Below are 13444 nucleotides of genomic sequence, written 5' to 3'. Positions count from 1 at the left end.
CGGAGTTCACTCTGGTTTTTTCTTGTTGCCACCATACAGGGTTAGGTTCTCTCATTCCAGAATAACCTATTATAATAGTGCTCTTAGCTAGAATGCTGAACTGAACCATGTAGTGTACTGGCCAGCTGAAATTCTTGTCCACTCCACTAAATTTAAGCACCGCTATTTGCAGAAATAAGCAGACCACAATGCCTCTTGTCCGCGCACCTGTCCAAAAAACTGTCGTGCAGCCGTGCCAGCCAGTCCTCGGTCCATGGATGAACTGGTAGAAAGTGCATTCCGAACTAGGATGCAGTTGTTTTCTCTCGTCCCTACACTACAATCAGGAAGTAAAACATACAAATCAACTTCTTTTATATTGCGTTGGTCATTCTACCTAGTAACTACCAATGTAGGAATACTTGGAAGATGGGGTTAGACGACGTCAACGAGGGATAGCCATCTCATTTTGCGCAGTTCTACTAAAACTGAGGTGTGTGCTTGTGATTGCGCGGATAGAAATGATACGGAGACAGACATTCCGAAATGATATGGAGACCGACATCCTTGTTTGCGCAAATACAAAATACAGTTATTTAAACAGTGACACATATTTGCAGTGGCGTATGATTAACAACAACATCTATTGTGTTATAATTGGCACTAGATTGACAATATGAAAGTGTCCTTAAGTAAGTAGCATCACATCACATCAACACTGCCACTAGATTAACATGTAAAACAATAGCATTAGTATTACTGTCATGAGAGTGGCACATGGTCAGTAAATGTGCAATCAAATTTGTGCAATTCCACTGGGATGAAGCAATGTTAGCGGTGTGAGATTTAAGTGTAACTGCAAAAACACAATTCATGGGAAATAAAGCAAGACAGAAGCAGTTCACAAAATGGTGGTGGCATTGCTTCAATTTATCAACGACATTAGACCATTACTTATTAGTGACATTAGGTGTCATTGCTTAATGCTTCATGTGATTTCACATTAATGGTAGCGATATGGGCGTAGGGACAGTAGGGGCATAAAGTGGTGAGGCAGATGTGGTTGCCGAGAGTGGCAAACACTCAAGCAGCATGTCTACATTTGTCCCATTTTTTATCTCCTCGGTGACATTTTCCTATGTGAGCACAGGAAATCTAGACCTGCTCATTCTCATTTGCGTTGTCCCCCAACACTTGTCACTTTCTTTCCTTTTTCAACCAAGAGATAGGTCCACTTCCCCCACCCTTCGCCATCCACCTTGCTTTCTTCATCTTTTCAACCAAGAAACTGGTTGGGTAGCCAGTATCTACTACTTTCCCTCGTTTCCTCTTAGAACCAAGTCCTAGATTCATGCTACCGATTTCCCACTTTCTTCCCTGTTTGAACCAACTCTTAGAGTCGACTGTATGAACTAGCTTTACCTCTAATAATAGTAAAAGTCTAGGTGGCTTTGGAATAATGGACAGAAGTAGAAAAAGATCCACACGAAGCCAAGTGGGGAGCTGGGGCAGTAGAGCAAGGCAGGTTTCGAATGAATATTTACCTCATGGTCGTCGGTGTGTGGCAAAGATGGCATCGGGAGGCCGCATCTTGGCCACAATACCGCAGGGAGGAAAAAGGGGTCGGAGGCCCTCCGGAGCCGGTGCTCTCTCGGAGAGAACGACACGGCCGCCGATCGGGACGCGCGGGCAGCCGTTGGTCTCCTCCCTCACCGCCGACGACAGCGTGAACGATGCACCTACAGCCCTGCCGCGGTCGAGGTTGTCCGGCCAGATTTGTGACCAGCCGTGAGCTGAGAGAGAGTGTGGCCACCTATGTCTTGCTTAGATCTAGAGAGCATGAGAGAGTGAACGAGAGGAACCCTAGTAAAGCAAGTGCTAAGGCTCCTACTTATATATATAGTGGAGTGATTTTCTTGTACCAGCTTCAAAAAAATGCGCTCCTATGTGTACCCGCGAGTGGGTGTGAGAGAACTAGTGCGTGCGTGCATCGCTTCTCTTCGTGAGAGAACAATATACTATTCCCAAAGAACATTTGCCACAAGAGTAATAGTAAAGTGTGTGGCGTGTGAGCTAAAATAAAATGTGCGTGATGTCTTTTGTTTTTTAGAAGTTTTGAGGGTAGGGTGTGAAGAGTACATATGTGTGTGACGTCTACCTACAGATAGACAGTGGGTGCGAGAGGACTCGGGAGGGTGCGTGTGGGTGAGAGAGAGGGGGGGCACATATCAATGCAATGCATGTGTCCATAAATCATTATCCGACAAACGTTCGCCACAAGCCTTTTCCTGACGAACACCGTAAGAATTGTTAGATCGGCATCCGACAGTGTCAGTTTTGCCATGTCGTTTAGCAGAACAGCCACTCCTCCTACACACAAATCTTCCACGTGAGTGTTAGCAACTGCCGTATGCTCCCTCCATTCCAAAATGTAGTGCATATAGCTTTATTGAAAATTCGAACCTCGCAAACTTTTACCGAGTTTTCGTGTACCAAATTGCACATGTAGAATACCCTGTATATATCATTTCATTCATCTTTGAGAGGTAACTATAAAGATGGGGGAGGAGTCTACAAAGAAAGACCATCGTATCACTTGCAACAATTTCAACCATCCTTTGGTGTGGAGGAATATCATAGGAACTCTATATGATATTATTTTTATAGGATTTTTTCCTTTAGAGCCAATTGGTTCATAGGAATAGATTCATATACTCCACATTTCAAAGGAAATAAACATGATATCATTTCTATAGCTTTAGAGCCACTTGGTTCATATGAATGGATTCCTATACTCCCATAATTTCAAAGGAAAATAAACATTAGTGTATATTCAATAGAAAAGTTCCTATGATATGAACAAAATTACATCTCTTTTCTAATCCCTCCTCATAGGAATTGAGATACATGGCATCTCTAGATTCAATAGAAAAGTTCCTATGATGTCAACCAAATGACATCTCTTTTCCAATCCCTACTCATAGGAATTGAGATACTCCATGTCATCTCTTTCCCTACAACTTCCATGTATACATCTTCTATTCCTAAATAGCTAGTACAACCCACTAGTAGCTTTTTTCCAAGACATGCAACTATGCAAAAAGAACTATATAGTGTGCGAATAACTTGAAAGATGGTCGCTGGATAAAGCTAATCTGACAGTGCAGAGATGGCAAATCCGAGCACTACTGGCCGTTGGATGTCATCAACATTCCACCAGATCTGCCACATGTACAATTTAGAAGACTCCATGGTTGAACTTAAGCATAATGCACAAACCTCAAAACACAAGCACTTCTCCTTTGTTCTAGAATCTTCCGTACCATAATTGATTTTTTTCTAAATTAATTGCAATTGTTTGTTTTTTACTTTATGCTTTACAACGCACAACCCCATGAATCTTATTTTTTTATAAAACTAATTGATTTTGAATGAGATGAACTATAAGAACTAAACGAACATCTACATCATGCATATATGACTCAAAGCTTTACATGTCATAGTGTGTATTTATTCATAATTTGGTTTCAAAATCTCATGCGTTCAATGTATGTGTACCTTACTAGTACATTTCATGCGGCCCCAGAGTAGAAAATTTCATGCGGCCCCAGGTATATCAAAATGCAGGGCCCATGCATCATTGCCTTTCGGTCGAACCTACGTCCAGAATTTTTTGTACATACTATATCTCCACTGGTCCCCGAACCCAAAATGTTGCCTCGTTCCCCTAAACCAAGCGGCCCACACATATTTAAGGCGTCGACTTGAACTCAATCCCTCTCCCGTTTACTACGACGTGGCCCCGCATGCCCTAGTAGTACTCCTACAAACACTACCGCCGCACGCATCATCGGTTTTCTTCAAGAGGACGAGGGAGAAGCCGATTTTTAGTGGAGGCGATTTAAAAAAAAGATCTGTAGTGGAGACCCCTACCCTAGGGTGCCCTAGGTAGCTGTCGCACGCATCATTGGTTTTCTCTTTTGTTTATGCTCTTGAGCCCTAGAGTGAAATGATGGTTGCTTCGTCCATCCAGCTTAATGCGGGAAAGGTGGGGCTTTGTGATTTGACCCCTCATCGCTCATTTTCTGCTACTGCGGTGCTACGACCGGGGTGCCTCCAATTCCAACCACTGCTCTGAACTGTAATTTCGTGCATCGCACATGGAACAAGATGGTGGATGAGCCACATGTCGGCCAAAGGGGTCCTGTTAAGTGTGTCGTCATTTCGTGTGCGGACTGACCCTGCTTGAGTCGCTACGCCAACACGATAGGTGCATCTTACCACTTGGTTTTGCTCCTTGGTGAATCCCGACTATATTGATCGAAAAATATACATACGGAGCTACCCTCTCCGTCTCGTTTTTTAGACATCTCGGTTTATAGGGCGTGCACGTAGTTCTAGGTCATCCATTTGACTAACTAAATCTGACTTACTATATCACAAAAAGTATATCATTGGATTATGAAGCGGATGTAGTTTCTAAACATATACTGTTCATCACGTATATAGCTAGTTAAATTATTGATACGTCTCCAACGTATCTATAATTTTTTATTGCTCCATGCTATATTATCTTCTGTTTTGGATGTTTATGGGCTTTATTATACACTTTTATATTATTTTTGGGACTAACCTATTAACCCAGAGCCCAGTGCCAGTTTCTATTTTTTCTTTGTTTTAGAATATCACAGAAAAGGAAAATCAAATGGAGTCCAATTGACCTGAAACTTCACGGAACTTATTTTTGGAAGGAAAGCAACTCGGGAGACTTGGAGTCCACGTCAAGGAAGCTTCGAGGAAGCCACGAGGTAGGGGGGCGCACCCACCCCCTGGGCGCGCCCTCCACCCTCATGGGCCACTCGTGGCTCCCCTGACGTACTTCTTCCGCCTATTTATCTCCATATACCCTAAAACGATCGAGGAGCACAATAGATCGGGAGTTCCGCCGCGAGAAGCCTCCGTAGCCACCGAAAGCCAATCTAGACCCGTTCTGGCACCCTGCCGGAGGGGGAATCCCTCTCCGGTGGCCATCTTCATCATCTCGGTGCTCTCCATGATGAGGAGGGAGTAGTTCTCTCTCGGGGCTGAGGGTATGTACCAGTAGCTATGTGTTTGATCTCTCTCTCTCTCTCTCGTGTTCTTGAGGTGGTACGATCTTGATGTACCACGAGCTTTGCTATTATAGTTGGATCTTATGATGTTTCCCCCCTCTTCTCTCTTGTAATGGACTGAGTTTTCCCTTTGAAGTTGTCTTATCGGATTGAGTCTTTAAGGATTTGAGAACACTTGATGTATGTCTTGCGTGGAATAACCGTGGTGACAATGGGTTATTCTATTGATTCACTTGATGTATGTTCTTGTGATCAACTTGCGGGTTCCGCCCATGAATCTATGCATAGGGTTGGCACACGTTTTCATCTTGACTCTCCGGTAGAAACTTTGGGGCACTCTTTGAATTACTTTGTGTTGGTTTGAATAGATGAATCTGAGATTGTGTGGTGCATATCATATAATCAAACCCACGGATACTTGAGGTGACATTGGAGTATCTAGGTGACATTAGGGTTTTGGTTGATTTGTGTCTTAAGGTGTTATTCTAGTACGAACTCTAGGGTTGTTTGTGACACTTATAGGAATAGCCCAAAGGATTGATTGGAAAGAATAACTTTGAGGTGGTTTCATACCCTACCATAATCTCTTCGTTTGTTCTCCGCTATTAGTGACTTTGGAGTGACTCTTTGTTGCATGTTGAGGGATAGTTATGTGATCAAATTATGTTATTATTGTTGAGAGGACTTGCACTAGTGAAAGTATGAACCCTAGGCCTTGTTTCCTATCATTGCAATACCATTTACGCTCACTTTTATCATTAGTTACCTTGCTGTTTTTATATTTCATATTAGAAAAACCTTTATCAACTACCCATATACTACTTGTATCACCATCTCTTCACCGAACTAGTGCACCTATACAATTTACCATTGCATTGGGTGTGTTGGGGACACAAGAGACTCTTTGTTATTTGGTTGCAGGGTTGCTTGAGAGAGACCATCTTCATCCTACGCCTCCTACGGATTGATAAACCTTAGGTCATCCACTTGAGGGAAATTTTCTACTGTCCTACAAACCTCTGCACTTGGAGGCCCAACAACGTCTACAAGAAGAAGGTTGTGTAGTAGACATCAAGCTCTTTTCTGGCGCCGTTGCCGGGGAGGTGAGTGCTTGAAGGTATATCTTTAGATCTTGCAATCGAATCTTTTTGTTTCTTGTTTTAGCACTAGTTTAGTTTATGAAAGAAAACTATAAAAAATGGAATTGAGTTTACCTCATATGCTTCATCTTTTTAATATCTTTCATGAGTATGATGGAAGGGAAAATTGTGCTCAAATGCTAGAAGAAGAATTACATAGAATGCTTGGCATAAAATATGTGAATGATGAGCATGATTGCAATGTTGTTAGTATGAATTCTTTGAATATCCATGACACTAATGACGATTGCACTAGTTATGATGAAAATGTCTCCTATAAACATGTCAATTTTTGTGGAGTGCATTGGGTTTGTAAGTACACACCAAATTGGGAAGATAGATACTGCACGAGGCATAAGTACTTAGAAACTAAATTGTTGCAAGAAAGGCTAGATGATTGTGCGGAAAATTTAAATTTTCTTAGCCGTACTTGTGAGCTTTGCAATGAACATGGTCATTTAACTATCCGATGCAAATTGTTTCATGATCTAATCGTGTCCAAAAATTGTGTTGACTTGATTTCCCTTGCACATTATAATGAACTTAGCTTGCTTATGGGTTGCGAAGAAATGAAACATATAACTGGGGATCTTCTAGAATTTGCCCGTTATAAACTGCTTGGCTTTGATCTGGAGGAAATTTATATGTATTGTGCGATGAATTGCATTGAAAACCCTTATAATGCCAATTACTTAAAGAAAAGAAAACAAATAGAAGATGAAGAGAATACTAATGAAAGGGAAGAGACTTCCCAATACCCTCCGGTTATTTCTTATGATGAATCAGGTAACGAGGAGGAGCCTCCTATTCAACCAATCTCATTAATAAGGATCTCCAAAAAGAGGATTGAACCAACACATGATGTGGTGAAGAAGAAGAAAAGAAAAAGGAAGAGAGGTAAAAAGATATTTCCCCCAAATAATGCTGCTCCTATTACTATTGTGCCTCATGAAAATATAATTGTGGAAGATAATGATACTTCTTATGATCTTGAAAATCTTTTTTGCACTTGCTTGGAAGAATACGATAATTGCTATACTATTGGTGCTATCCATACTATTAATGATGAGAGTGATTATGCTTATGATATCAAAAGGCCCAAGATTGGGGATGCTATGTTTGATGAAGATGATGTTTTTGAGAATATATTTGCTGTAATTAATGTTTGTCCCAAGCTTGGGGATGCTACGTTTAATGAAATGATATTTTTAGTCTCCCAAGTTTGGATATGCAAATTTATAATGATGATAGCATGCCTCCTACCTATGATGATCATTGTGATGATACTTATGCTATAAAAAGTAGTGATTATATTTATAAAACTTGTCATGATTATGATTACCCTTTTTCTGAACATTACTCTTTTAATGTGGAAACAATTTATAGTATCCGAGTCTCTTATGATACTCCCACTATTCTGATTGAGAAGAATTTTGCTTATGCGTCATTTTATTTCATTTTGTTTTGCTTGATGTTTGAATAAAATACCAAGATCTGAAATTCTTAAATGTTAGAGAGTCTTCACATAGTTGCATAATTATTCAACTACTCATTGATCTTCACTTATATCTTTCGAAATAGTTTGTTGTTTGCTCTAGTACTTCACTTATATCCTTTAGAGCACGGTGGTGGTTTTATTTTGTAGAAATAGATGAACTCTCATGCTTCACTTATATTATTTTGAGAGTCTTTAGAACAGCATGGTAATTTTCTTAAATAATCCTAATATGCTAGGTATACAAGATTAGTAAAAAATTTCCTATGAGTGTTTTGAATACTAAGAGAAGTTTGATGCTTGACGATTGTTTTGAGATATGGAGGTAATAATATCAAAGTCATTCTAGTTGAGTAGTTGTGAATTTGAGAAATACTTGTGTTGAAGTTTGCAAGTCCCGTAGCATGCACGTATGGTAAACGTTGTGTAACAAATTTGAAACATGAGGTGTTATTTGATTGTCTTCCTTATGAGTGGCGGTCGGGGACGAGCGATGGTCTTTTCCTACCAATCTATCCCCCTAGGAGCATGCACGTAGTGCCGAGGTTTTGATGACTTGTAGATTTTTGCAATAAGTATGTGAGTTCTTTATGACTAATGTTGAGTCCATGGATTATACGCACTCTTACCTTCCATCATTGCTAGCCTCTTCGGTACCGTGCATTGCCCTTTCTCACATTGAGAGTTGGTGCAAACTTCGCCGGTGCATCCAAACCCCGTGATATGATACACTCTTTCACACATAAACCTCCTTATATCTTCCTCAAAACAGCCACAATACCTACCTATTATGGCATTTCCATAGCCATTCCAAGATATATTGCCATGCAACTTTCCACCATTTCATTTATCATGACACATTCATCATTGTCATATTGCTTAGCATGATCATGTAGTTGACATAGTATTTGTGGCAAATCCACCATTCATAATTCTTTCATACATGTCACTCTTGGTTCATTGCATATCTCGGTACACCACCGGAGGCATTCATATAGAGTCATCTTTTGTTCTAGTATCGAGTTGTAATCATTGAGTTGTAAATAAATAGAAGTGTGATGATCATCATTTTCTAGAGAATTGTCCCAAGTGAGGAATAAAAAAAGGGAGAAAGGCCAAAAAAAGGAGAATCCCCAAAAAATAGAGAAAGGCCATAAAAATGAGAGAAAAAGAGAGAAGGGACAATGCTACTATCCTTTGCCACACTTGTGCTTCAAAGTAGCACCATAATCTTCATGATAGAGAGTCTTTTGTTTTGTCACTTTCATATACTAGTGGGAATTTTTCATTATAGAACTTGGCCTGTATATTCCAACAATGGGCCTTCTCAAGTGCCCTAGGTCTTCGTGAGCAAGCAAGTTGGATGCACACCCACTTAGTTTCTTTTGTTGAGCTTTCATACATTTATAGCTCTAGTGCATCCGTTGCATGGCAATCCCTACTCCTTGCATTAACATCAGTCGATGGGCATATCCATAGCCCATTGATTAGCCTCATTGATGTGAGACTTTCTCCTTTTTTGTCTTCTCCACATAACCCCCATCATCATATTTTATTCCACCCACAGTGCTATGTCCATGGCTCGCGCTCATATATTGCATGAAATTTTATAAGTTTGAGATTACTAAAGTATGAAACAATTGCTTGGCTTGTCATCGGGGTTGTGCATGATGAGAGCATTCTTGTTTGACGAAAATGGAGCATGACTAAACTATATGATTTTGTAGGGATGAACTTTCTTTGGCCATGTTATTTTGAGAAGACATGATTGCTTACTTAGTATGCTTGAAGTATTATTATTTTTATGTCAACATGAACTTCTATCTCGAATCTTTCGGATCTGAATATTCATACCACAATTAAGAAGAATTACATTGAAATTATGCCAAGTAGCACCCTGCATAAAAAATTCTATTTTTATCATTTACCAACTCGAGGACGAGCAGGAATTAAGCTTGGGGATGCTGATATGTCTCCAACATATCTATAATTTTTGATTGCTCCATGCTATATTATCTTCTGTTTTGGATGTTTATGGGCTTTATTATACACTTTTATATTATTTTTGGGACTAACCTATTAACACAGATCCCAGTGCCAGTTTCTGTTTTTTCTTTGTTTTAGAGTATCGCAGAAAAGGAAAATCAAACGGAGTCCAATTGACCTGAAACTTCACGGAACTTATTTTTGGAAGGAAATCAACCCGGGAGACTTGGAGTCCACGTCAAGGAAGCTTCAAGGAAGCCACGAGGTAGGGGGGTGCTCCCTCCACCCTCGTGGGCCCCTCATGGCTCCCCTAACGTACTTCTTCCACATATATATCTCCATATACCCTAAAACAATCGGGGAGCACAATAGATCGGGAGTTCCGCCGCCAGAAGCCTCCATAGCCACCAAAAGCCAATCTAGACCCGTTCCGGCACCCTGCCGGAGGGGGAATCCCTCTCCGATGGCCATCTTCATCATCCTGGTACTCTCCATGACGAGGAGGAAGTAGTTCTCCCTCGGGGCTGAGGGTATGTACCAGTAGCTATGTGGTTGATCTCTCTCTCTCTCTCTCTCTCTCTCTCTCGTGTTCTTGAGGTGGTACGGTCTTGATGTATCGCGAGCTTTGCTATTATAGTTGGATCTTATGATGTTTCTCCCCCTCTACTCTCTTGTAATGGATTGAGTTTTCCCTTTGAAGTTATCTTATACGACTGAGTCTTTAAGGATTTGAGAACACTTGATGTATGTCTTGCGTGGGATAACCGTGGTGACAATGGGTTATTCTATTGATTCACTTGATGTATGTTTTGGTGATCAACTTGCGGGTTCTGCCCAATAACCTATGCATAGGGGTTGGCACATGTTTTCGTCTTGACTCTCCGGTAGAAACTTTGGGGCACTCTTTGAAGTACTTTGTGTTGGTTTGAATAGATGAATCTGAGATTGTGTGATGCATATCGTATAATCGTACCCACGGATACTTGAGGTGACATTGGAGTATCTAGGTGACATTAGGGTTTTGGTTGATTTGTGTCTTAAGGTGTTATTCTAGTACGAACTCTAGGGCTGTTTGTGACACTTATAGGAATAGCCCAACGGATTGATTGGAAAGAATAACTTTGAGGTGGTTTCGTACCCTACCATAATCTCTTCGTTTGTTCTCCGATATTAGTGACTTTGGAGTGACTCTTTGTTGCATGTTGAGGGATAGTTATATGATCCAATTATGTTATTATTGTTGAGAGGACTTGCACTAGTGAAAGTATGAACCCTAGGCCTTGTTTCCTATCATTGCAATACCGTTTACGCTCACTTTTATCATTAGTTACCTTGCTGTTTATATAATTTCAGATTAGAAAAACCTTTATCTACTACCCATATACTACTTGTATCACCATCTCTTCGCCGAACTAGTGGACCTATACAATTTACCATTGTATTGGGTGTGTTGGGGACACAAGAGACTCTTTGTTATTTGGTTGCAGGGTTGCTTGAGAGAGACAATCTTCATCCTACGCCTCCTACGGATTGATAAACCTTAGGTCATCCACTTGAGGGAAATTTGCTACTGTCCTACAAACCTCTGCACTTGGAGGCCCAAAAACATCTACAAGAAGAAGATTGTGTAGTAGACATCAATTATCAACCTAGAATGACGTGCATGCCATGTACTAAACTGATACGGAGGAAGTATAGTAGTGAAAATGAGGTGATTTTACCGAGCGATTGGCGGGGGAGCATGGCCTGTCATGCGGTCCCACGTGTCATGATGTACCAAGGCGATGCGCATGTCGCTCTTGAGGAAGAAGCAATACTACGTGGTTTGAGATGATGGCGAACCGAAGTGTGAAATAATGGTTGCTTCGTTCGTCTGGGAAGGTGCGACATTGTGATTTGACGTCTCATTGCTCATTACTACTACTACTGGGGCGGTACGACTGGGGTGCGTCCCCCTGCTATTCTGCACTATTATTTGGTGCTTGACACATCGACCCGGTTGCTATATGTCCCACATGTCGGCGACATGATGTACAAAATTCATGAAAGCGAGCGTCGACAGAGGAGTACAAGACACGACTTGGGTTTTTGCTTCTTCGCGCGATCCATCGATACAAACCCGGACTAAAAAAAGGCAAGGGCGGGTCTTTTCCCGCGCGGCAGGCAGGGGAGTAAAATTTTCTCCTCGTCCTGCGAGCCACCGCGCGCGTGGGCGAGGGAGCGGGCATAAGGCATACAATACTACTACTAGTAAGGAAGCTTCACCTCATCCTGCGAGCCACCGCGCCTGTGGGCGGAGGAGACGGCATACTAAGCAAGCTTCTCCTTGTTCTGCGAGTTGACGGGGCACATCAAAAGTACTCCAGAGTATAGAGCCTTGCCTCTAAGGTAGGCCCCACATGGTTTGCCTCTTTTTTAATATAACGCGTCATGTCGCAATTTGTTTGTTCACCCATGGTAGACGATCCTCCCTCCACCAAGTGGACAACCAGTACACGTGTCAAATTACCACGTGGGCTGCCTTTTCGTACAGAAATGAGCTCCACCGTGTACCCGCGCGGGTGTGGTTGGGAAAGAGACGGGAGTACGTGCACCGTGCATGCACCTCTTCTCTTTGTGCACGTCCCCCACCTACGTGGGTGTGTGTGAGAGATACAAACCTAGACAAATGGTTTGTGCGGAATAACTACTCTTCGTAAGCCATTGTAAGAGTGGACAAAATGGTGAAGGAGGAGATAGGGGAGCGGCGAAGGTGTGCGATTCTTGGCCGGCATTTGGCCTCGTTTAAATAGGAGATTAAATAGACGGCAGACGGGAGGATCTCGGCCGGCGTTGCATTTAACGCCGGCCCGGTCATGAACGGACATGTGTCCAGAGTGGGTTTGTCGGCTTCCACATGGGCGGGTTTCGTGGAGGCGTTTGAATGCGGCAAGGAGGCGTGTTCAGTCGGGCGTGCAGCGAGTGGTGCCCTCGACTCTGACGTGTGGGATCTTTGGGTACATGGCATGCATGTCAGTGACCCAACGCAGGCAGCGCAGAGCAGAGGAACCTTTGGTGGGCCAGGGTGACCAGAAGATGGCATTTCATAAACTGATGATTGTTCATTGAGTGTGACGTCATCCTTTTCATGTAGATAAGCCTACTATGTTGATCGCCCATTCGATACATTGTGATTCATAAAGACCACTGCAAACATCAACGTTCTGCTTATCACAGATAAGATTGATTAATACCCATAACAATCCATGTCCTTAACAAAGGGTGCATGCACGTATAGGTTGAGCGTGTGTCTTGCGTCGTGTGCTGTGTGCATGCAGGCGTGCGAGTGTTGCGTGCGTGCAAGGGTACGTTTCAGTGTTGCATGCATGTGTGCGTACGTGCGTGTGTTCATGAGTGCATGTGTACGTGTCAGTGTTGCATGCCTACATGCGTGCGTGTGTTTGTTATGTGTACGTGTTAGTGTTGCATGCCTGCATGCGTGCGTGTCTTGCATGCGTGCAGGTGTACGTGCGGGGTGAGGCTACACGTCAGTCGACTAACTTTTTCATCTTTGTTCATTAGATTTTCCAGCCGTTGGATACGAAATCTAGGGCTTGCAGTTTATCATCAAATCCCACCCCCCTGAGCCGCCAGCCACCACCGGCCGAACTGCCGGCCCCCGCCGCCCGTGGCGGCCCGCGCCACGACGCCACCCCGCCCGCCCTGAATCCACTCCCCACCGCCAGTCCGCCGCC

This window comes from Triticum aestivum, chromosome 3A (assembly GCF_018294505.1).
Source record: "Triticum aestivum cultivar Chinese Spring chromosome 3A, IWGSC CS RefSeq v2.1, whole genome shotgun sequence".
Lineage (NCBI taxonomy): Eukaryota > Viridiplantae > Streptophyta > Magnoliopsida > Poales > Poaceae > Triticum > Triticum aestivum.
This window is presented reverse-complemented; position numbering follows the sequence as displayed.